We start from the raw sequence: 26,598 nt of genomic DNA, 5'->3' as shown, positions 1-26,598 counted from the left end.
ATTAGATATGAATGGGCGCACCTATAAATCAAGTCCAATGCACATTGACACACATAGCAATTCAGCACATAGGTGTAAATGAGTCCTAAAGTTTTGCAAGTCTATGTTGAATTCAGCTGGAGGTTTTGCTTTTCACATGATTCTACCTGTCCTTTTTACAATTTGATGTAGATTCCTAAAGGAAGCCCATAGGGTCTCTAAAGATTGGGTTTGTGTAGATGGCACAGTTTAAGATGCTTTTGAGAAAATACAGAATTCACTGACAGGTGCATTGGACCTACAGTTGACCTGCTTCAAGTGTGTTTTGCATTTCAATAGACTTGTATAGGAATTCCAAACCACTATAGATGAAACACAAGCCTGTTGACACAAGGTCCTTGTTCTTCTGAAAAACAAAGACAGTGTAGGTATGTGGCAGACATTTTTTTTTCCCTACCTATCCTCCATTCCATCGCTGCAGCTTTAGAAAGACTCTTCAGCATTCTTCTGGGAGTGTCCAAATCCTTTGTACCTCACTGTGCACTGGTTTCTTCCTCCAACACTTATATCATTTGTAGCACTCTCCTAGATAGGCTGCCAGAATGTCACAAAAATTTAGTTATTTTTCAGCTTCTCTGTAATAATTAGAGCAGCATTTATTTCTTTAGGCTGTTCTAGGTCTCAAAGTTTATAGGTTTGACTCCTTCACTTTACATTCTGGAAGGTTCCAGAACACAGGTTTGGAAGAGTCAAATGGACAGCTTGAATAATTTTTGTGCCTCAGCCAATCCCTGGGGAGGTGTGTCCAGTTGGTGGCTGGGGAGAACATAAATAGCCTGGGGTCTGGAGCAGACGGGAGCTTATCCTGATGGAGAAGTTCCACAGCCTTAGTTCCACAGCCCCCTTTGGGGCAACTCTACTGGAGTTTGCTGGTGATCGTCGAGGTCCCAGCTGCTGCAGAGTTGGGGGCCTGTTCTGAAGTATCTTTAGAGCCAGCTAAGGGGCTTCCCCTAAGGATCTGGCCTGGATAGCTCACTGAAGACTGCTTGGTGGAAGCTAGAAAGTGTATAGATGTCCAATGGCATTGTGATTATTAACCACTCCCTCACTGAAGAATGTCCGGTGAAAGCTGGGAGTTAGTGTCTATCCAGCAGCCAAAGAGAGCCTGGAGGAAGCTATGAACTGTGCAGTTGTCCTGTGACATAGAAATGTGTGGTGGAAACTGAGAAGTGTTCAGCTGCCCTGCGACATTGTAAGCACTGACCTGAGCCCTAGATCCCAGCGACTGTGTACTGACTTATTTTTGGGGTGATAAGTGTCAGTGGTAGCTCTCACTGAGACGGTTCTTACAAGGTTGCAGTTCTGGCCTTCCCCCTCTGTCCCTGGCACCCAGGCATATAGAATGTTCAGAGAAGCCTAGCATAGCAAAGTGGGCTCTCCTGCTACTACTTAGCATCCTGTTACAAGTTCTGCAAGCAATAAATCTAAAAAAGACAAACCCCTAGACCAGCCATTCTCAACCTTTTAACCCTAGAGAAACGCCAAAAATAATTTTCAGGTCTCGAGGAACCCTTAATAAAACCAATTTATCAGGGGTCAATAGAAACAATGCCCCTTATAGATAGAATGTCCCACTTAAAGTGGTGCTCAGAATGCCACCCTTAAAGACAGCTAAAGAGATATTTGGTGTCATGCTGCTGGCTTTGCTAAGTGATGCTGAACTTTGAACTCTGTAGGCACCACCAAAAAGGTGGTTCATCAGCCACAGCTCAAGGAGACCCTAGCAACCTCTGGAGGAACCCCAGGGTCCCACAGAACCCTGGTTGAGAATGGCTGGCGTTTAACCGACTGGTGGACTTTGTGCTGTTTGGGGAAAGAACCAGGTAAAATCAGGGACTCCTGTGAGGGTAGCTCTACACATTAAACTGCAGCGATGGTGGGATATGGAGAATAGACCAATGATCAGAGGAGGACACAAACATTCGACAGCTCACTTCACTTTATTAAGGCAAATAAAAGATTAGTGAATCAGCACTTCTAATTGTTTGTTGATTTTGTGTCTCCTGACCTTGCCCAATTTTTTCCAATCCAACAAATCTGCTGATTTGGCAGCCATTGTTATATATGTATGCCATCTGCTATTTTGTGTTAAAGCCCAACTCCCGGCAAAAAGTTTAATTTGGTCCTTTTTGGGTTGAGACGACTTGAACTGCCTGTGTAGGACAGCCTTTCTCAATGTTTTCAACAGAGAGAAACCCTTGTAATAACTTTTCGGTCTCAGGGAACCCCTGCCAAAAGTTACTACCCTGTTTCCCCAAAAATAAGACCTAGCGTGATTGTCAGTGATGGCTGCAATATAATCCCTACCCCCCAAATAGGCCCTAGTTAAAGTCCGTGTAGGTCTTATTTTCAGGGTAGGGCTTATTTTTGGGGAAACAGGGTAGGGCTTATTTGGGGGGTAGGGCTTATATTGCAGCCATCACTGACAATCACGCTAGGTCTTATTTTCGGGGAAACAGGGTATATCTACAACTCATGATACATTAGTGTGATGGTCAGTGGGAAGAATGCTCCTTACACTTGTGGTCATTGTGAACCATTGCTAAAAAAACTGTGTTGCGCCTGCAGGTCATATGTACATGTAATGTTATATATATCATATACAACTCAATATTCCTATAAACAAGTGCTAAAAACAATGTGTGAGGAACACACGTTGGGTGATTTGCAGCAGCTGGCCATTTAACACTTGCTTTCATTTATTATCATTACTGATTCTGGCAGCACACAGGTTTTTCTTTGTATACGCATTGAGAATAATTACCCCCTTACAGATAGCTAAAAAGATCAGTAGTGTCAGCTGGAATTTATCTGAGAGGCAGAAATTGCTCAATCCTCAAGGAACCCCTAACAACCTCTGTAGGAACCCTAGGATTCCATGGAACCCTGGTGGAGAAACCCTGGTGTAGGACCTGGATGAGGGTCTCTAATGGTTGGAATAGAAATTGTGACAATTGTGACAATTATTGTTATGCAAGTAAAGGGGTGACTGACCACCAATGTAAAAAAAAGTATCTTTTTTTTTTTTCATAGTTGTCATTGTCCCTTTTTTCCTAGAACCAGTTAAAAAAAGCAACCTTTTTAATCAAAATAGTTGAAGGGTGACATGTTCTCTACTGAATCATATAAAGCGTGATTGTAAATGGAAAGACAATTTTTAAATATCGCCTCATTCCCTGCAAGCTGATAAAAAAAAGCATGAACAAGTTATGCCAGCGGTGTAGTACAGCAGCAGGGAAATGCCATTTGACTCCGATTTGTCATTTCCATTCAGACTGGAGCTTACCGGGGCCTCACACATCTGGTAGTGAAATGCAAGATAGTGTAAAGGATTGTCAGGTCACGTGTACCGTAGAGGTTAATTCTAGGTGACGTATGGCTAATAGACCTCACTGTGCACAGAATGAGCACGTTAATTGGCCGCTGCTGGGTAACATTCGTCTGCAGCATCACTGCTGGAGCTCTAGTGCTTAGTTAAAGCCATATTAACCTACAGTATCTTTCTTTTGTTATTGTGGCCTTGGCAGGGAAATCTATACAGTGCTTAATGTTTTGTACAGTTTTGAGGCCTGTTTTACTTTCCACTCTTCCTTCTTTTTTTCACATTTACAGATAAGACTGTGCAAAGAGAAAGATGGAGGCTGTTATTGCAGACCTCTACTGCTAAAAATGCAGATTGGCTGTTTTTCATGATGGCTCCCTTACTAGTACTCTGAGATACTGACCCAAAAAGGTATAGACTGGACATCAGGACCTTTGACTTTACACCAGGGATATGTAATTAGCGGACCTCCAGCTGTTGCAGAACTACAAGTCCCATGAGGCATAGCAAGACTCTGACAGCCACAAGCATGACACCCAGAGGTAAAGGCATGATGAGACTTGTAGTTTTGCAACAGCTGGAGTTCCGCTAATTGCATATCCCTGCTTTACACCAATGTTCATGAGCTACATACTTGTTGTGCATCAGTACTAAAGTCATTGGGTTGGGTTTAGGCTATACATACAGTATAACTGTATATGTAATATATATATATATATATAGATAGATAGATAGACAGATAAAGATAAATCTATCTATCTATCTATCTATCTATCTATCTATCTATCTATCTATCTATCTATCTATCTATCTATCTATCTATCTATCTATCTATCTATCTATCTTTATCTTTCTATAGATAGATAGATAGATAGAGATATATATATCTACATATATATATATATTACATATACAGTTATACTGTATGTATAGCCTAAACCCAACCCAATGACTTTAGTACTGATGCACAACAAGTATGTAGCTCATGAACATGTCTTTGTACTGTACATAGCAGGCCTAGCACTTCTTGTTGACCTTGTTGCTGTTGTAATTATAACATTGCTCTTGTTTTATTGGTCTTGTCCCTTTATCTATAAAGATAAATCTATCTATCTATCTATCTATCTATCTATCTATCTATCTATCTATCTATCTATCTATCTATCTATCTATCTATCTATCTAAAGATAAATAAAGATAAAGATAGATAGATAGAAAGATAGAGATAGAGATAGAGATAGAGATAGAGATAGAGATATAGATAGATAGATATACACACACACTGTAAAACCTTGGATTGCGAGCATAATTCGTTCCAAAAACATGCTTGTAATCCAAAGCACTCTTATATCAAAGCAAATTTTCCTATAAGAAATAGTGGAAACTAAAATGATTCATTCCACAACTATTTATTAATAAATTCAGTTTATAGTCCATATAAAAAAGATTATAGCAATGTGATCAGGTTGTGTAACCATAAAATCTCCATTTACAAATGGAAGCCTCCACAAAGGGGATTAGAAGCAAAATCCAGCAGGAGGTACAGAGTATAAAAGAGAAGAGAGGTGACTTCTAAGTGTAGCGATATGGTTACATTTAATAAAGGTACAACATTTAGCAACTCATATTGTTGATGATTAAAAGAGGCACATCTAAGTATGCAACATCTGGGGTAAAGCTGTTCACATAGACCATCCTCCACACCGTCGGCTCTCACCGCTGTCAGTCTGCAATCGTGAGCGGGAAGACTACCCTGCAGTAGAGCGATCTGCAAGTGAGGCTTGAAGCGCTCGTGGAGTGTAGCATGGAAGAAATGATGCATATGGCGGTGAGGTGGATGGTCTATGTGGACACCTTTACCCCGGATGCCTGCATACTTAGATGTGCCTCTTTTAATCATCAACCATGTGAGTTGCAAAATGTTGTATCTTCATTAAATGTAACCATATCGCTACACTTAGAGGCGCCTCTCTTCTCTTTCATACTCAGTTGTGATATGATGCTACATGTAAATCAAGACATCGCTTGTATATAAAGTCAAAATTTATTTAACCACTTGCCAAGCGCCACACACAGATGTACGTCAGCAGAATGGCACAGGCAGGCAAATGGGCATACCTGAGATATAAAGGTATCCCCGTGCCACACATAAAATGAAACGTATACTGCTGCAAACACTGAAGGTAATATCAGAACCCTAGTATAAATATGCAATAAAAAATAGTGCTGCGCTGTAATCAAATAAACAATATGGTAAAATAGTGCAAATGTGCAAAATAAAGTGACCAAGTGCAAAATACCAAATACTCATAGATAGAGGCGATGCATGTAACTGATTAACAATAGGTAACCTTAATTGTTGATAAAGGCAGCAGGTATACAGTATGGAAAGGTGTCACATACTGTCCTAATTCTTCTCATATGTGAAACACTAATAATATCAAGCCGTATAATGCAAAAGCCTCTTTTCATACAGTGTGAGCAAGTGAAATAAAGTGCTGATATATCCGTGGCAGTCTTTTTCCATAAGGTGCAAAGTAAACAGTGACTGTATATCTTCAGTGTCAAACATTCATGTAAGGTGCTGGTGATTACTTTCTTGAATGGGGTGAAAATAACTAGTGACTTCCTGTCTTCAGTGCAATGTAGTATATGGGTGTCCCCTTACCTTACTGCTGTTAGGTAACAGCATATAAGTATATCTTTATGGGTGACCAGTGTATTCCCTGTGGATCTGGATGCCTGGCAGCCTCCCAGTCTGGCATTTCCGGATCTGCTGGTGTATGTCTGTGTCTGCAAAAAATGCTCTGGTCAGGAAGGGGGTAAAATCTTCTGGGGCTGAAGTGGATAAACATTTTGCTTGTCTTGCAAAACGCTCTCAATCCAAGGTTTTACTATATATATATATATATATATATATATATATATATATATATATATATATATATATATATATCATAGTTGTGCGCAGCCTATTGCATTAGGGTATGCACCCCAAAGCTCAAACACACACTATCGATCGAGAAGGGGCCAGTAAATTACATGTTTACCGGCCACTTCCCCCATTCATCCCCGCAGCATCAGTCAGCAGGAGAGGAGAGGAGGGAAGCCAGAAGCACTGTGGGGAGAAGGGGGGGGAGCCAGGGCAGTAGGGGGAATTTGTGCTGCACAGGGTGATTAGGGTGTGCCTGGGCACACCTGGCACACCCTGTGCGCACGCCTATGATATATATACATATATATATATATATATATATATATATATATATAGTATATTTGAGGGTTGTACTGAAATTAGAAACATAGAAAAGTGGCGGCAGAAAAAGACAGAGTAGTCCATCGAGTTTTTTTTGTTAACTTTATTGTCTATTGTCCATTTGTTTATTGAGTATAGATCTTTTATTGCAGGTACTGTACATAATAGATTCTAAGCAGATGCAACTTGCCATCATTGAGTTCTTGATGAAGGAGGGATACAGGCTTTCCAACATCCACAGAAGGCTACAGGCTGTTTATGGAGATGACACCATTAACAAGAGTAATGTCTTGTTATTGGTGACTCTAATTAATTGTATCATCTCTATAAACATTCTGTAGCTAACTGTGGATGTCGGACAGCCTGTGCCCCTCCTTCATCAAGAACTCAATGACGACATGCTGCTTCTGCTTGGAATCCATTATTTACATGCAAACAAATAAAAGAAGATGGGGGGTTACTATAAAACAGTGATGGCGAACTTTGGCACCCCAGATGTTTTGGAACTACATTTCCCATGATGCTCACCTACACTACAGAGTGCATGAGCATCATGGAAAATGTAGTTCCAAAACATCTGGGGTGCCAAAGTTCGCCATCACTGCTTTAGAGGAAGAGTTTCTCTACCAACACGTGAAATTTGAAGACTAAAAGCTATCTTTGTGCCCTTGTATATATACCTAGAGACCTGCTAATTTTCCCCAGCCTCTCCCTAATGTTCATCCCCTTCCCCCAAATGCTTTGAAATACCTTGAGCCTCAATTTGCATATCTTCACTGTACAACCCTGCTTAACATCACAAAGCCCTAATTTTTAAATACCGTATATACTCGAGTATAAGTCGATCCGAGTATAAGTCGAGGCACCTAATTTACCACAAAAAAATGGGAAAAACTTAGTGACCCGAGTATAAGACGAGGGTGAGAAATGCACAGCTACTGTAAGTGGAAAAGAGGGTCAACAATGCCCATTTGCAGCCTCACTGTGCCCATTTGCAGCCTCGCTGTGCCCATTTGCAGCCATAGTTCCCTCGAACTTCGGTAGTTAAGGGTTCCTAGATGCCCCCTAGCTGCAGCCAAAATTTGGGGTCTCTGAACCCAAAGGGTCCCAAAATGACATTGCTGCAGATGGACACAGTTGACCGAATTTGGGGCCCTGTATCTTGGGGCTACTTAGTGCTAAGAACCCCAAATTTGGTGTACAAACCCAGTGGAACGAGCACCATAAAATATCCAAAGCTGGGGTTTCTAGCATCAAGTGGCCCTGAGATACGTGGCCCCAAAGTCGGTTCAGAAAATGTCAAGCACTTTTCTGCAGCAGAGAATGACATTTTCCGAACCGATTTTGGGGCCCGTATCTCGGGGCCACTTAGTGCTAGGAATCTTTGGATATGTTGTGTTACCAGTTCCACTGGGTTTGCACCCCAAATTTGGGGTTTCTAGCACCAAGTGGCCCTGAGATACAGGGCCCCAAAGTCGGTTCGTAAAATGAAATTTTTTGCTGCAGAAAAGTGCTTGACTCGAGTATAAGTCCAGGGGGGCACTTTCAGCACAAAAAAATGTGCTGAAAAACTTGACTTATACTTGAGTATATACGGTAGTCCCAGCAGAGCCATGCACTAACTTTTACCATTGCCCTGCTCGTCCCCTTACAGTCCAACGTATTGGTTTTACTCCTCTTGATGGCTGTGCCCACCATCAGTATGGCCCCTTCCATAGTTAAACTTTTCTTTAAAACAGACCTCTACACAGTAAAAAAAAAAAATCTTTAGTTGTAGCTCAAGTGTATTTAGATCCAAAAGTCCTGTCAAGTGTTTGCCGATGCCTGCAACCTCTGTAATCTCAACCAAGTGTCAGATCATTGTCCCTGCTGAGACAGAATCTGACTGATGGGTAAGATATTTCAAGAGGAAAAGATCCTCTTTTTAATATGCATGTGATGCATAAAGGAGCCCCTCCCCTCCAAAAACACACATACAGCACGCAAAACCCAGCTACTGTTTTGGCTAAGCTCAGCAACCTTGAAATGATTATGAAGAATCAGCAGACTGACTGCTCAAATGTTCAAAAGCATAAAATGATTCTCTTGTTGACAAATCCCTTGCATGCAGTACAATACAATGAGTCGGTCTCATAGATTTAAAGTCAATGTGGTCATTAAGAGGGAACTGTGGGCCAAAACATGGACACTTGGGTTGGGTATGCATGCCCGTGGCACAGGGGAGTGAAGGCTTGACACCTCTGCTGCCAGAGATAAGACCTGGTCTTCTAACTTGTCTGCTTGGTCTTAAACCAAGATGGATTAACTGGATATATCTGAACTTGAAATAGTCAACCTGCTTGGAAAATGACCAAGTCACCTTTGAGCCAAAGTCTGTCCATGTTATCCAACAGTAGCACATCAGATTACTTATTTTATTCCTCCACACTTCAACAGGGAACACATATTGGATTTAGAACTGAAAACTAACCCTTAACACTCAACCACAACATTCATATTAAAGTGTAAGTCCAGTCTTGGATAGCTTGGATATGGTTTAGATTTAGAACCTCTGTGGGGTTATTAATGAGATTTTTTTTCTCTTGCTTCCCTCTTGACAACAGTTTTAACAGACAGAATGTGAGAGTCAATCTTCAACAGCAACCAGACAGCAACAGACATTCTCTTTGTTTGTAAGGTGGAGGAAGGCTAGAACCATAATTCCCAACTTTTTGAGATGGGAATGAGGGACACCTATCAGCAAAAGTATGTAGGCATAGGACACACTCATTGCCACGCCCCCTTAAAGGAGAATTTTACAAAAAAAACAAGATTGGTTAAACCCACGAGTGCTTTTTTTACTACTTCTATTCCTTTATATTGACTTTTGGAAATTACAAATGCAGCAATGGGACTGGCTCCCGATCATTTGACCTCTGTGACAGCCAATCACAGTGGTCACACGATCACCAATTCTTCCTGCCCCTCCCCTTCCTGGGTGTACAGATCCTATTAAAGGGATGCTGGGGCAAAGTGAGAAGGGGTTAACAGTGAATTTCTCTTTATTTGTCTTTCTTTGGTCTGTTTAATAAAGAGGTATAAAGTGAAAAGCAGGCAACTCGTTCTTCCACAAAAGTCACTTTATTACATCAAGTGGATGCTACAAAGTACAGTGGCTTACGCGTTTCGGCAATAAGCCTGTAGCATAGCCTATGCTACAGGCTTATTGCTGAAACGCGTAAGCCTCTGTACCTTGTACACTCCACTTGATATACTAAAGTGGCCTTTTCAGGAGGACAAGTTGCCGGGTCTTTGCCTTGTACCTTCATGTTCTATTAGTGTTGGGAAAACACTCTGTGCAGGAGCACCGTCAGTCCACTGCTGTGAGAAATATGTCTGGGCGTTGCATTTCTCTTTCCATTAATAAAGGCCTTTGGGTTGAAAAGCATTACCTAAGTATAATAAAGTTTTTTGCACCTGCCTGATTTTTTTTCAATTAAAGAAATAAAATGACGTTCAATTAAAGAAATGAAATTATCTTCAAATGGGAGTGTTGATCTTCCTTTAAACAATTGGGTGCTTTTTTGTTGTTATTATTATATTATACAGAATTTATATAGCACCTACAGTTTTACACAGCACTTTACAATATAAAAGGGAGATGATACAGATACAATACAATAAAATACAAGAGGAATAAGAGTGCCCTGCTCAGAAGAGCTTACACTCTAAAAGGGTGGGGCAGGAGGTACAAAAGGTTGTAACTGTTGGGAACGAGCTGATGGAAGTGGTAAAAGATTAGTTGGAGGTTTGATATCTCTTCAGGGAAGCCTGAGTTTTCAGGGATTGTCTGAAGGCAGCTAGAGTAGGAGATAGCCGGACAGATTGAGGTAGAGAGTTCCAGAGGATGGGAGAGGCTCTGGAGAAGTCATGGAGACGCGCATGGAAGGAGGAGACGAGAGAGCTCGAGAGTAGGAGGTCTTAAAAGAAGCAGAGAGGACGGTGTGGATGATGTTTGGAGTTGTGAATGGTTTTGCATGTTGTGATTAGTATTTTTAATTTACAATACAAGTTTACGGTGCCGCGCTAAGTAAACATAAACAACATAAATCATCAGTGCATAATCATGTGCAAAATTCAATAAAAAAGAACAAAAATAGTAATAATAATAATAATCAATGTGATGAAGAGACATCAGCAGTAAGTCCGTGCGACATTGAAAGTGTTATAAGTTCATATATATGTGCATTATATAGAATAGAACTTGTGAGCTGCTATGCAAGTATATCTTATACTGTGAGAGATATTAATAAAGTGAACAAAGAACAGCTGCTACCATTCAATAAGTGAACTCACACTCATAAAATATACAAAATAATGGTGCGCTTAGTCAATATAAAACTGTAAGGCCCCTTTCACAGCGGGAGATCTCTCCGTTGATCTCCGCTGAGCTGGCGGATGACAGGTCCCTCTCTGCTCACTGAGCGGGGAGGGGCTTGTCAAGCGCCGCTGCTGCCTATTTTAGAGATCAAACGAAAACGGACAGCCGATCCGATCTGCCAGTGACGGATCTGAACGTAGGGCCGTCCGTCTGCTTTTAGCGGATCGGACCGGGTCGGATGTCAGCGGACATGTCTCCGCTGACATCTGTTGCTTCCTAGGCTAACATGGAGCGCCCGTTCAGGTCCGCCGTCAAAACTGACAGGCCAACCTGAACGGTCCGACCGTGTGAAAGGGGCCTTAGGCATTAGTAAAAATCTTCAGCTGGAATGAATAAAGTGCAAAAACTTGATAATAAAGTGTAACAATTTCAACAAAAACAGCTCACACATGCTCTCTCCCCCGCCCCCCCCCCATGGGTAAGTTAAGTAACTAAGCTGGGTCAATAACAGTGGTGGGTGCTACAAACATCACCCCACCCGGCGCACCTCAAACACCCCTCCCCGTGCTGTCTGCCGGTCGGTCCACCGGCACTTACCCCATCTAGGTGGCGGGCTTTGGAGGGGTTTGGGCATCGGCCGGCATCCGAGGAGCAGCGGGGATCGGGGCACCATGCAGCGGTGAGGATCAGGTATCCGAGCAGGGGATCGGGCATCCGAGGAACGGCGGGCATTGGGGCGCCATGCAGCGGCGAGGATCAGGTATCCGAGGAGGGGAGGGGATCGGGCATCCGAGGAGCGGCGGGGATCAGGGCATCGGCGGGCATCCAGGCATCGGCCAGCGGCTCTTCTCCTCCTCGCTTCCACCGTGCCTTTCCTCCCCTCCTACTAGGCATCCAATAGGAGCGCCTGTCCCTTCAGTCAATCAGGTGACAGGTGTCAGACCCGCTTCCCGACTGGCCGGGAGGAGGATTAGTGTTGCAACAGCAAATATTCATTTGCTGTTGCAACACACCTGGGTGGGCTCCGGACCCATTGCTCTGCGCCCACGAGCCCACCCCATTTTGAAGTCTATTAGAGCTTCATTTTTATTGAATTTTGCACATGATAATGCACTGATGATTTATGTTGTGTATGTTTAAACTTTTATTGGAACGTATTTGCACATGATTATGGGTATGTGATTAGTGCTGGGAGCTGCTCTATAAAACCTTAAGTGATTTCTTCTCACTTTGGTGAATACATATAGTAACTCACAAGGTTTTTTTCTTTCTTTTATTAAAATTTCGAATTTAATTCGCTGGATAATCGTGGGCCAGTGTAGGGATTGGCGGAGAGGGGTGGCAGACACTAAGCGGTTGGTAAGGTGGATAAGTCTGGCAGCAGCTTTCGTTATAACTGTTCAACAAGGGCAAACAAACACCTGTATAGGTCCTGCAAGAAACATTATCAGCCCATAACTTCCTGTGTTCTCTACTTGTCCACCATCCCAAGAATTTCTGTGAACTACAGAACACTATTTTATGGAGAAGAGGCGACAGGTGTTCTGTAGTCTTGACCTCAAGTGACAACGCTGCTTCTCTATAAACACAGTACAGTGAGTGAGCGTTGTCACCCCTAAAACAGGAAGTATGTTACTGTAATACTGACATATTTACCACCTACATTTCTTTTTGATTTTGCATAAGACCCCAGAATGTGGCAGATAGGGGGGTGGTGAAACAGTTTCAGAAAAAGAGAGCAATGGAACATCTAACACTCGTAGCGGCAACATTTGTTTCTTGGCCATTGTTGCATTCAAGCCATGAACACCTCGTCTACAAAGTGATCTATTACTTCAACAGCAGAAAACTTTATTTTTTTTTAACTCCTAGCTCAGACACAGGAACTGCATCTGACATCAACTATTGCTTTTTTGTGTATATGAAGAGTGACATCTTGTGGCCAAAATGTAATATGCACACATGAAATTTCCTAGTAATCCAGCACACTAAGCATGTATACCTTTATTATTATTATTATTTATATTATTATTTTTATTATTATTATTATTATTATTATTATTATCATACAGGATTTATTTAGCGCCAACAGTTTGCACCGTGCTTTACAAAATAAGGACAGACATTACAGCTACAATACAATTTGGTACAAGAGGAATCAGAGTTAATATTATTGTACAGGATTTATATAGCGCCAAAAGGTTCATAGTTTTTAAAGGTTAATGCTGGGAGCTATTGTTAATTATCTAATTGCAAATAATTTATTAATCAAATATGATAATTACTGACCCTATATTAAAAAGACAATGTGAGTACCAGTTGCAGCCCATCCATATGCCCTCCTAATCCATGCGCCCCGCCCCTAATCTACATGCAGGGCGCCGGATGCATGGATTCCTAATGTTTTTTTTTTTTGTTTTTTTTTTTAGGCACATAATTAGAACCTGGGGCTCTAATTGGCTTCAAAAAAAGGGTGGTCTCTGGGCTAGGGTTGCCACCTTTTCTTCGAGCCAAACCCGAACACTTCAGCGGGGCTTGGCATTTTTTTTGTAGCATACACTATGAAATTGTAAAATACCTGGGACACCTCTGTGTGCCCTAGGGGAGTAGTAATGCGGCACAGTGGGTGTAGACAATTGCATATAGTGCAGGCGTGCGTAATGTACAATATAGTGTATTTGTAGTGTGTAATGTTTGGTGGGAAGCCTCCCAGTGTAATATTGGGGGGTGGTCTCCTGGTGTGTGTGTGTGTGTGTAAGATAGATAGATAGATAGAGATATGGTGGGGAGGGGGAGTGGTAAGGACTGTATGTATGGGGGAACTCTGATGTAAGGGGGGGGGGCTCTGGTGACGAGATCACCTTATATAAGAGTCCACTGCATTCACCTTTACATCAGAGTTCCCGTTTATGTAATTGTCCACAGAGTTTCAACTTGCATTTAAAATGAAACTCTAATGTGGGGGGGGGGGGGGGGGGGACTCTGGTCACCATAGAGCATCTTCCACAGAGTGAATGCACTAAGGTAAGGTGGGGGGGGGGGGTTACTGATATAAGGGGTAACCTTTATATCAGTGCCCCTTTACCTTACTGCATTCACTGCCCCCTACATTAGTGATCCCCCCTCAGACTGGCCTTGCTACGCTGTCACTGACCACCACTCAGGTGCACCGTGCAGGGCTCAGTCAAATGGTCCTCTCTGGGCTCCAGCTTGGTGGCTTTTGTTTCAGCCTATTTTACACTACGAGACTGTGCGGCCATAATACAAGAGATGATCAGAGGCTACAGACATCATACAAAAGATGGTCAGAGACTGCAGACAAAGTACAGGAGATGTTAAGAAACTGCAAACATGATACAGGAGATGGTCAGAGAGTGTGCGGACATTGTACAAAAGATGGCCAGAGACTGCAGACATGATACAGGAGATGGTCAGAGAGTGTGTGGACATGGTACAGTAGATAGTCAGAGACTGAAGACATGATACAGGAGATGGTCAGAGAGTGTGTGGACATGGTACAGTAGATAGTCAGAGACTGAAGACATGATACAGGAGATGGTCAGAGACTGCGGACATAGTACAGGAGATGGTCAGAGACTGCAGACATAGTACAGGAGATGGTCAGAGACTGCAGACATAGTACAGGAGATGGTCAGAGACTGCGGACATAGTACAGGAGATGGTCAGAGACTGCGGACATCATACAGGAGATGGTCAGAGACTGCGGACATAGTACAGGAGATGGTCAGAGACTGCAGACATAGTACAGGAGATGGTCAGAGAGTGTGTGGACATGGTACAGTAGATAGTCAGAGACTGAAGACATGATACAGGAGATGGTCAGAGAGTGTGTGGACATGGTACAGTAGATAGTCAGAGACTGCAGACATAATACAGGAGATGATCAGAGACTGCAGACATGATACAGGAGATGATCAGAGACTGCAGACATGATACAGGAGATGATCAGAGACTGCCGACATGATACAGGAGATGATCAGAGACTGAAGACATGATACAGGAGAGGGTCAGAAACTGCATACATGATACAGGAGATGGTCAGAGACTGAAGACATGATACAGGAGATGATCAGAGACTGAAGACATGATACAGGAGATGGTCAGAGAGTGTGCGGACATCGTACAAAAGATGGTCAGAGACTGCAGACATAGTACAGGAGATGATCAGAGACGGCAGACATAGTACAGGAGATGATCAGAGACTGCAGACATGATACAGGAGATGATCAGAGACTGCAGACATGATACAGGAGATGATCAGAGACTGAAGACATAGCACAGGAGAGGGTCAGAAACTGCAGACAAAGTACAGGAGATGGTAAGAAACTGCATACATGATACAGGAGATGGTCAGAGACTGAAGACATGATACAGGAGATGATCAGAGACTGAAGACATGGTACAGGAGATGGTCAGAGACTGCAGACAAAGTACAGGAGATGGTAAGAAACTGCATACATGATACAGGAGATGGTCAGAGAGTGTGCGGACATCGTACAAAAGATGGCCAGAGACTGCAGACATAGTACAGGAGATGGTCAGAGACTGAAGACATGATACAGGAGATGATCAGAGACTGAAGACATGATACAGGAGAGGGTCAGAAACTGCATACATGATACAGGAGATGGTCAGAGACTGACGACATGATACAGGAGATGGTCAGAGACTGCAGACAAAGTACAGGAGATGGTCATAGAGTGTGCAGACTTGGTACAGGAGATGGTCAGAGAATGCAGACATAACTGGGCTGAAATTGCACCCTGGTCACATATGAATCGCACAGAACGCACAGCGCGTTCCTGTGTTTTCATAGTGTGAACCTGTCCTGTGACCTGGAACCCACACTTTGCTCCACTAACTCGCTTGGAAGGGGGGCACTAGTATGGGCACCTGGAGCAATTTTCCACATCTCTTGTGGGGTGCCAAGGGCCACCCCCTCTGTGGCAGACATCATCTCTTTAATATTGGGGGGGAGAGGATATGTGCTAAGAGGTCTGGATTTCATATCCAAGCCCCCTTGTAGCACAGGTTCTAAAGTGCCCCCTAGAAGATACCCCCCCCCCCCCCAAATTACTCAAAGTGAACTGTAGGCTAGTTCCCCCCTCACCCTCTTGTTCATGCCCCCCATCCTCTGGAAGACTCACTGTGGATTAGTTGATAGATGATCTCTGTCCAGCAGCGTTGCATAGAATGCATTAGGGGGAAAAAAATTTTACCTTTACAACCCCTTTAATGTGATCAGCACAGGGCCAATCAGCGCCATCCACACAGAGAGTCAGCAGCCCTGCAGCCTCATAGGACAGTCAGAGGAGAATGAAAGCTCCTCTACAAGCTTTAACCAGACACTGATAGAAGTCACAAGACTGCTATATACTGGTGGTGAGAAAAGGTATTTAGCAGTTTATTTTTACTAAGAAAATTGCATTTCCATGTTCTGTGCAGGGTCCTGGGTTTAGTAACACTTTAAGGCTACAATAACACCAGGGCCGGTGCAAATTGTAGTGACAGTTCCTGCCGTGGCTCTTAGTGTCTCAGTGCTGAGGACCACAGCAGGAACTGCCGCTACAATTTGCAGTGGCCTTATTTACCCGTGTGAATGAAGCCTAATAGGTCACATAATAGGTCACATGTCAGTATTATACCGATGCTATGTTAACCCCTTCCCACCCCCCTTTAAGTGGACTTAATATAGAGAGGTGGCACACATTTCCCCATCGTGTGATCACTGTGATTGGCTGTCACAGTGGTCACATGATCAGAAGTCCACCCTGCCAGCTCCCATTCATAAGCAGAGACTGGGAGTTGTTTATGACAGCTTGGTCACTGTTCTGGGATTACTCAGTGAGTATGCTCTCAGCGCAGAAACCTGGGGTCCCCATGGATGCATATGTGCATTAAGCCCACCCTCCCTGCTGTCACTCATATGCGTTAAGTGATCGACAGGAGGTTAAGTTAATAAAAAAACATCGCTCCTGGGTTCTCTTTAATGTTACTGAAAGCTGGGGCAAAGATCACATAGTCTCTAAGGGGTTGACTTACTAAAGGCAAATAAAAATAAAGTGCAGTTGCTCCAGAGCTTAGTAAATGAGCAGAAGCTCTGCTGGCTTCCATCGTCCAATCATGTGCAAGCAAAAATGCTGTTTTTTTAAAAATTTTCCTTGCACATGATTGGGTGGATCTGTGGATTCTGCAAAAAATTTAATGTCATAGAGAGTGCAAACAGCATACAGTTTTTAACCACTTGCCGACCACTGCACGCCGATATACGTTGGCACGTGGGCAAATGGGCGTGCCTGTACGTCCCCTTTAATTGGTGGGGCTAGCAGGTGCGCACGTCGCGTACAGCGTGACCGTGCCCGCGGAACCAGCGGACTCGATGTCTGCTGGTCTCCCAGCGTTCGTGTCACGGAGCTGCAGAACGAGGAGATGCATATGTAAACAGGGCATTTCCTATTCTGCCTTGTGACATGACAGAGATCACTGCTCCCTGTCATCGGGAGCAGTGATCGCTTTCATGTGAGTGGAAACCCATCCCCCCCACAGTTAGAATCACTCCCTAGGACACACTTAATCCCTTCATTGCCCCCTAGTGTTTAACCACTTCCCTGCCAGTGTCATTTACACAGTAATCAGTGCATTTTTATAGCACCGATCGCTGTATAAATGACAATGGTCCCAAAATAGTGTCAAAAGTGTCTGATGTGTCCACCATAATGTCGCAGTCAGGATAAAAATCGCAGATCGCCGCCATTACTAATAAAAAAAATTAATAATAAAAATGCCATAAAACTATCCCCTATTTTGTAGATGCTAGAACTTTTGCGCCAACCAATTAATATACACTTTTTGCGATTTTTTTTTTTACCAAAAATATGTAGAATACATATCGGCCTAAACTGAGGAAAAAATTTGTTTTTTTTAATATATTTTTGGGGAAATTTATTATAGCAAAAATATTGCTTTTTTTTCAAAATTGGCGCTCTTTTTTTTCTTTATAGCACAAAAAAATAAAAAACGCAGAGGTGATCAAATACCACCAAAAGAAAGCTCTATTTGTGGGAAAAAAAGGACAATAATTTTGTTTGGGTGCAACGTCGCACGACCGTGCAATTGTCAGTTAAAGCGATGCAGTGCCGAAACGCAAAACATCTCTACCTCAACACTTGTGCCACCATCACACCTAGCTTTCATTTTATTGTTACTTGTATTCCTGTTTCTTTCTAGGAGATGGGATCTTTCTTTAGTTGTAGCCAAACAGATGGCTCTGTCTATGTGCCACTGTTTGTACCCTTGTTGTTTGAGTCTGTCAGTAATAACCCCACACTCATAGGCGTGCACAGGGGGTGTGCCAGGTGTGCCTGGGCACACCCTAATCACTGGGTGCAGTGCCAATTCCCCCTACTGCCCAGGCTTCCCTCATGTTGCCTCCCCACACCCGGCAGCACTGCTGGCTTTCCTCCTCTCCCTCCGGCTGCTGGGGGGGGGGTTCAGAATGGAGAGTGGGGGAAGGGGCTAGTAAATGTATGTAATTTACCGGCACCTTCCTTTTCTGAATGAACACACTCACTCTGTTCATTCATAACTTAGTATAGTGAACTGTGTTTACTATGCTTCCGTTTGTGAATGAACAGGAAGCCGCTTAGCACAGAGCACTTCCCATTCATCCACTATCCAGTGCACAGTCCAGGGATAAGGTCATCCAGTGCCCAGGGCAAAGATACCAAACTGCGCCCCCCCCCCCTCCTTTCCCTTAGGGTTAGGATTAGCAGTGATGGCGCTGTCACTACTCCTGTCAGCCTTGTAGCAGAAGCATCTGGCACAGGGCTCCCCCAACCCTGCAATAAACCATTGCACCCAGGGCAGTCGTCCCTCCTGCCCACCCCTTGTCCCGGGCCCTGCCTGTGCAGCTGAGGCTGCAGAGAAAGGCATGTGTGTGTTTGGGCTTTGTGGTGCACACCCTAATACAACAGGCTGAGCACACCTATGCCCACACTCGTGCAGGAAAGACTCCTTATCAGAGCAATTACATTTTGCCCTGGTGAACTCTCCCACAGGTATTGCCTTAACATACCTCCCAACTTTCTGAGAAGGGAATGAGGGACACCTATCAGCAAAAGTATGCAGGCATAGGACACACCCCCTGTCACACCCCCTTAAAGGAGAATTGTACAAAAAAACAAGATTGGTGAAACCCACAAGTGCTTATTTTACCACTACTATTCCTTTATATTGGCTTTTGGAATTTACAAATGCTGCAATTTAGAAATTAGATGAAATGTTTAGTGCTGGAAATCACTCTTTGATAGATAAAAAGTGCATTTTCTATACAACTATATAGATCAGACCAAAATGAGGGACAAATAAGGAGGAAAGAGGGACATTGCTCCAAATCAGGGACAGTCCCTCGAAATCAGGGACAGGTGACAGCTGTAAACTGCTTTCCCCCCAGGTTTGTTTCATTGGAGTCTTTAAAAAACGGTCTAGAAGGGGTAAGCGCCGGTGGACCGGCCGGCAGACATTGGGGGGGGGGGCATTGGGGGGTTTGAGGTGTCGCGGGGGTGGTTGCTTGTCACCCCCCTACCCCCCCCCCCCCCCAAACAAAAAACACCAGCTGCCACTGATATCTACACATGTGTATAGGAAATAATTTTAAGAAAATATAGAACAGGCGGCACATGATATTTTAAGTCTCATCAAAAATTGCCCATTAAGTCAATGTGGGGGCTTTAATTCACAAGTTCGGAAATGGGAACTTACATGATGAATAAATATTTCTTTATAGGACAGTCTTCTCATCTTCTGAAACAGGTATAGAGTGCCATCTAGTGGAATCAGTTAAAATTGCAGTGAATAGCTGACTTGTAAGGTTTTTCTGGTTGGATTTAGCACATCCTTGCATTCCTGTTGTATGGATCAAAAAAAAGACTCAGTAACATCACCTGTATTTACAGCAATGTTTCTTTTGTCTTTCAACTGCAAAATCATTTTTATTAGTGATTTGCTATAGATTTTTCTGGAAGGTAGAACATGGGCAGATCATGAGTTTTCAGGTCTCAGATTCCAATGTAGAAATATGATCTATCGGTGCTGACAGGTCTACTTCTGATAGCATGCTGCAGAATTGGTGAAACCACTATCGGGGTAATAATCAGTTAAGATCAGTTTTAGGCTCAGGGGGGTCAGTTTATCTGTTAGAGTTGGGTAATGCGTTAATGGGCAGGCAAACTGTCAGGGGTTAATTTTAAGGGTTGTATTTGGTGTTAGGGCAAGGGTTAAGTGTTAAAGGATAAGCTCACCATTTTCGATAAATAGACAATATATTCAACAAGGGGCTCTCAAAAATATATAAAAAAAAAACAAAAAACTGGGCAGTTTTGTAGTATAGTCATCACTTTTATTCTCATACTTGTAGGCTATAAAATAAAATGAAATAAAAAACTCAGGAAGCTCACCCCCAACACTACAGACATGACACATCCTAGACAGGATGTTGGAGTTGCTAACTGGGAGTTTTTCGGCCAGGCTTCCAGGGAGCTCAAATGGCCTAGAGGTATGTAACAGTAAAATGAATTAACATTTTATGCAGCTGCACATTTTTTTCAATCTCTGCTGGAGCCCCTTGATTGTATAGGCCAGTAACGGCGAACCTTGGCACCCCAGATGTTTTGGAACTACATTTCCCATGATGCTCATGCACTCTGCAGTGTAGGTGAGCATCATGGGAAATGTAGTTCCATAACATCTGGGGTGTCAAGGTTTACCATCACTGGTATAGGCACTTACAAAACTGTAGATTCTGGTGGTTTTGTTTAACCAGTTGAGGACCAGCCGTCGCAGTTGTATTGCGGCAGGTTGGCTCTCCTGAGCAAATCGCCGTCATTCTACGACGGCCGCTTAATGGCCACTAGGGGGGCGCACGCGCAACGGAGCCGATGTGCATGGCTGGCGGCCGCGATGTCCGCCAGCCTCCCGCGATCGCTCCTGAGAGAGACAGAACAGGGATCTGTCAATGTAAACTAGTGATTAGGAACAGCGATCTCTCTCCTTCTCCAGTCACTATGCAGCCCTCCTAGTTAGAGACACCTCCCTAGGGAACACTGAACCCCTTGATCGCCGCCTAGTGTTAACCCCTTCCCTGCCAGTGACAGTTATACAGTAATACAGTATACAGTAGCTCTGATCTCTGTATAAATGTCACTGGTCCCAAAAAAGTGTCAAAAGTGTGCGATCTGTCCGCCGCAATGACGCAGTCACGCTAAAAATTGCTGATCACCGCCTTTACTAGTAAAAAAAAAAAATAGTAATAAAAATGCCATAAATCTATCCCTATTTTGTAGACGCTATAACTTTTGCGCAAACCAATCAAGAAGAAAATATTAATTAATATTAATATAGAAGAAATTATTATTATTTTTTTTTTTTTTGGATATTTATTATAGCAAAAAGTAATTAATATATATATATATATATATATATATATATATATATATATATATATATATATATATATATATATATATAATGCTGGAGAACTGAGTATGCAAAAGAGATTTTGGGATAGGACATTGCTCTCAGTGACTTTTTTTATATTAAAGTAATTTAAAAATATTGCATATATTTTTATTATTATTATTATTATATTTTCAACTCTTTTCTTTTAGCTTGTGGAACTTTTTTTTTATTTACTTTTTTTTTCTTTTTTTGTTACATTTCAGAATAAAATCTTTTTATCCTTTTCAGATAGAAAGGTAAATATAAAATATTGCATATGCATATTTTATAATTACATTTCCACCTAGAAGGAGGTGATGGCACTAACGATCATACAAGATGATTTGTTTTATAACACTGAATATGGCAATTTTCATTGGAGCTGTGCGAATGTTTGTCACATTGGTTCAACAAACTTTTCAAACACCCTATAGAGTTGGAGAGAAAGCAAATTTCATCGTTGCTCTCTGTTTACAAAACTCATAATGCTCTGGCAGTCCTTTGTCTTGGGTCATTCCTGTATTAAATTTTTATTTTTAAATTAAGATAAATAATAGTAAATAAATAAATAATGCATGATATAAAAAATAGTAATGCATGGTAGAGCTGCATGATTCGAATAGAATAGAATAAAGATCACGATTCTTGACGTAACATCATCTTTCACATTATACAAAAAAAATTGGGCTAACTTTACTGTTTATTTTTTTAATTCATTGAAGTGTAAAATTGCGTTTAAAAGACTGCTGTGCAAATACAATGTGACACAAAATATTGCAACAACCACCATTTTATTCTCTAGGGTCTATATATATATATATATCATGTTTGGGGGTTCTAAGTAGTTTTCTAGCAAAAAAATCCTGATTTTAACTTGTAAGCAACAAGTATTAGAAAAAGGCTAAAGCCCCGTACACACGATCTGACTTTCCGATGGGAAATGTTCGATGTCAGCCTGTTGACGGTAAATCCAACCGTGTGTATACTCCATCGGACAATTGTTGTCTGACTTTCCGCCAACAAATGTTGGATGGCAGGTTTTCAAATTTTCTGCGGACAAATGTCTGTTGTCGGATTTTCCGAGTGTGTGTACACAAGTCCGTCAGACAAAAGTCCAAAATACAAACACGCATGCTCGGAAACAGAAGCGGTCGGTCTTGTAAACTAGCGTTCATAATGGAGAATTAACGTTCGTGACGCGGCAAATTATGAAATCTGGAAATGCAGCGCACAATTCTCTTCTTCTTTAATGGGATAATAATGAAACTGCTTTGCTGGTGATACTGATGGAGTTATTGCAAACAAACTTTCAAAGGCTTTTTTTTCTAGTGATATCAAGAATAATATTGTTATGCTTTTTTTTTTATTTGGGCAAGTTACCACAACACCATTATCCCGTAGTTTATAAGATCAAAGATACAACTATGTTGGTGCCCCTTGTCAATTTTACATTGTATTTTATAAAATGTAACTGCCTACTCCCAAACTGTCATTTGAAGTAAAACACATAGCCAAGTATTATTCTCCACAATTTTTTTATTGTGCATTAAAAAAAGAAAACAAATAAAATTAGACATGATATCTGCCAATAGAACTTAACCAAAAATGCATCCAAAAATTTAGAAAATATACCAAATCAAATCATTATCATTCAACCAAAAAATAAAATAAAAGCCTCATGCATGTGTCCTGCTTCTTAATATAGGGGGTCAACAGTGCCAAGAGTTGGTGAAAGCAGGGGTCCGTCATCCGGAGATAATTCCGAAAATCATTTGAATTATTCTCTTGGAGCGCCCGCAGCAAAGGCATATCACATAATTGGTCACGATTAATAAAGCAACCAATTTTTGGTCCAAGAAATCCTCCTCCTCCTGTTCCTGGACTGGACTTGGGTCAAAGCAATAACTCCAAGGCCAATAATAAATAACACGTTATCTCCTCCGATTCTGCAACATGTCTGTTTGACAGACAGCCGTTCAGAAACAAACTGAAAAGCAAAAAATGAAAAGCGCAAACTGAAAAACGTGAAATGAAAACCGCAAAATGAAAAGCGTGAATCAGCACTCACCAAACTTCTACTAACACGAGATTAGCAGAAGGAGCCAAAAGGGTGGCGCTAAAGAGCTGAAAAACCACGTAGTACGTCACTACATTTGTGTTTGTTGGCTGACAATTCCTCGCCGTTTGTATGCAAGACAAAATCCAGGCACACGCCTTCGGACAAAAGTCAGAGATTTTGTCTGCGGAAAATCAGATCGTGTGTACGAGACTTTAGTCTTTAAGTGGTTAAACTGACCTAATTTACAGACTGAAGTTCATTCCTTTGACCTAAAAGAACTAAATGATACTTTGTTTATAATTATCTCAGCACTGAGGAATGTTGATAAACATTTGCAAGCTTTTTTTTTTTTTGACAGCAGAGAACGTTCTGCACTTGTTACATAGAATCGAGGAAATGCCGGATTCAGACCCCTTTCACACTGCCAGCGTTTTTCAGGTGCTACAGCGCTAAAAATAGCGCCTGTATAGCGCCTGAAAAAAGCGGCTCCATTCACTCCAGTGTGAAAGCCTGTGGGCTTTCACACTGGAGCGGTGCTCTGGCAGCGCGTCACAAAATGTCCTACCAGCAGCTTCTTTGAAGCGGTGAAGAAGCGGAGAACTCACCGCTCCTCCACCGCTGCTCCCCATTGAAATAAATGGGGCAGCGCTGCAATACCGCCCCCCCCCCCGTGGCTCGGTGTGAAAGCCGTCTAAGACCGTGAGGGGGTTGAATCGAGATCACAATTTTTTTAACAATTAATCATGCAGATCCAATGCATTGTTTAAGACAAAAATAAATGAAATACTTTGATCTGTGTAGCTTGTAGTGCCGCTTGAAGCCAGTAAACAAAGATGCAGAAAGTGGAAGCAGGCATCCATACACTCTTCAGATGCGTGAAAGCAGTAGGGATGAAGGAGATAGGATGCTACTCAACAACCTGGTACTATGGTAGTGTGTGACCTCAGCTAGTGCTGCTTTGACCACGTCCCACCAACAGGGGCTTGGTCACACCGGGGCTTGGACACACCGGGGCTTGGACACACCGGGGCTTGGTCACACCGGGGCTTGGTCACACCGGAGCTTGGACACACCGGGGCGTTGGACACACTGGGCCTTGGTCACACCGGGCCTTGGTCACACCGGGGCTTGGTCACACCGGGGCTTGGACACACCGGGGCTTGGTCACACCGGGGCTTGGACACACCGGGGCTTGGTCACACCGGGGCTTGGACACACCGGGGCTTGGACACACCGGGGCTTGGTCACATCGGGGCTTGGACACACCGGGGCTTGGACACACCGGGGCTTGGTCACACTGGGGCTTGGACACACTGGGGCTTGGTCACACTGGGGCTTGGACACACCGGGGCTTGGTCACACCGGGGCTTGGACACACCGGGGCTTGGTCACACCGGGGCTTGGACACACCGGGGCTTGGTCACACCGGGGCTTGGTCACACCGGGGCTTGGACACACCGGGGCTTGGTCACACCGGGGCTTAGACACACCGGGGCTTGGACACACCATGGGTTGGACACACCGGGGCTTGGTCACACCGGGGCTTGGACACACCGGGGCTTGGTCACACCGGGGCTTGGACACACCGGGGCTTGGTCACACCGGGGCTTGGTCACACCGGGGCTTGGACACACCGGGGCTTGGTCACACCGGGGCTTAGACACACCGGGGCTTGGACACACCATGGGTTGGACACACCGGGCCTTGGTCACACCGGGGCTTGGACACACCGGGGCTTGGACACACCGGGGCTTGGTCACACCGGGGCTTGGTCACACCGGGGCTTGGACACACCGGGGCTTGGTCACACCGGGGCTTAGACACACCGGGGCTTGGACACACCATGGGTTGGACACACCGGGCCTTGGTCACATCGGGGCTTGGACACACCGGGGCTTGGACACACCGGGGCTTGGTCACACCGGGGCTTGGACACACCGGGGCTTGGACACACCGGGGCTTGGTCACATCGGGGCTTGGACACACCGGGGCTTGGACACACCGGGGCTTGGACACACCGGGGCTTGGTCACACTGGGGCTTGGACACACCGGGGCTTGGTCACACCGGGGCTTGGACACACCGGGGCTTGGTCACACCGGGGCTTGGACACACCCGGGCTTGGTCACACCGGGGCTTAGACACACCGGGGCTTGGACACACCATGGGTTGGACACACCGGGCCTTGGTCACACCGGGGCTTGGACACACCGGGGCTTGGTCACACTGGGGCTTGGACACACCGGGGCTTGGTCACACCGGGGCTTGGACACACCGGGGCTTGGACACACCGGGGCTTGGTTACATCGGGGCTTGGACACACCGGGGCTTGGTCACACCGGGGCTTGGACACACCGGGGCTTGGTCACACTGGGGCTTGGACACACCGGGGCTTGGACACACCGGGGCTTGGTCACACCGGGGCTTGGTCACACCGGGCCTTGGTCACACCGGGGCTTGGACACACCGGGGCTTGGTCACACTGGGGCTTGGACACACCGGGGCTTGGTCACACCGGGGCTTGGACACACCGGGGCTTGGTCACACCGGGGCTTGGTCACACCGGGCCTTGGTCACACTGGGGCTTGGACACACTGGGGCTTGGTCACACTGGGGCTTGGACACACCGGGGCTTGGTCACACCGGGGCTTGGACACACCGGGGCTTGGTCACACCGGGGCTTGGACACACCGGGGCTTGGTCACACCGGGGCTTGGTCACACCGGGCCTTGGACACACCGGGGCTTGGTCACACCGGGGCTTAGACACACCGGGGCTTGGACACACCATGGGTTGGACACACCGGGCCTTGGTCACACCGGGGCTTGGACACACCGGGGCTTGGTCACACCGGGGCTTGGACACACCGGGGCTTGGTCACACCGGGGCTTGGACACACCGGGGCTTGGACACACCGGGGCTTGGTTACATCGGGGCTTGGACACACCGGGGCTTGGTCACACCGGGGCTTGGACACACTGGGGCTTGGTCACACTGGGGCTTGGACACACCGGGGCTTGGACACACCGGGGCTTGGTCACACAGGGG

The 26,598-nt window shown here is 44.2% G+C and overlaps 1 protein-coding gene across 7 annotated transcripts in view; it reads left to right on the top strand.

The window, feature by feature from the left end:
* Positions 1–26,598, top strand: part of DLG2 (discs large MAGUK scaffold protein 2) — a 2,047,541-nt gene that overhangs the window by 889,730 nt on the left and 1,131,213 nt on the right. The gene's annotated exons all lie outside the window — the stretch shown is intronic.

This window comes from Aquarana catesbeiana, linkage group LG02 (assembly GCF_042186555.1).
Source record: "Aquarana catesbeiana isolate 2022-GZ linkage group LG02, ASM4218655v1, whole genome shotgun sequence".
NCBI classification, from domain to species: domain Eukaryota; kingdom Metazoa; phylum Chordata; class Amphibia; order Anura; family Ranidae; genus Aquarana; species Aquarana catesbeiana.
The sequence above is the reverse complement of the archived record's forward strand: the minus strand, read 5'-3'. Positions and strand labels throughout refer to the sequence as shown.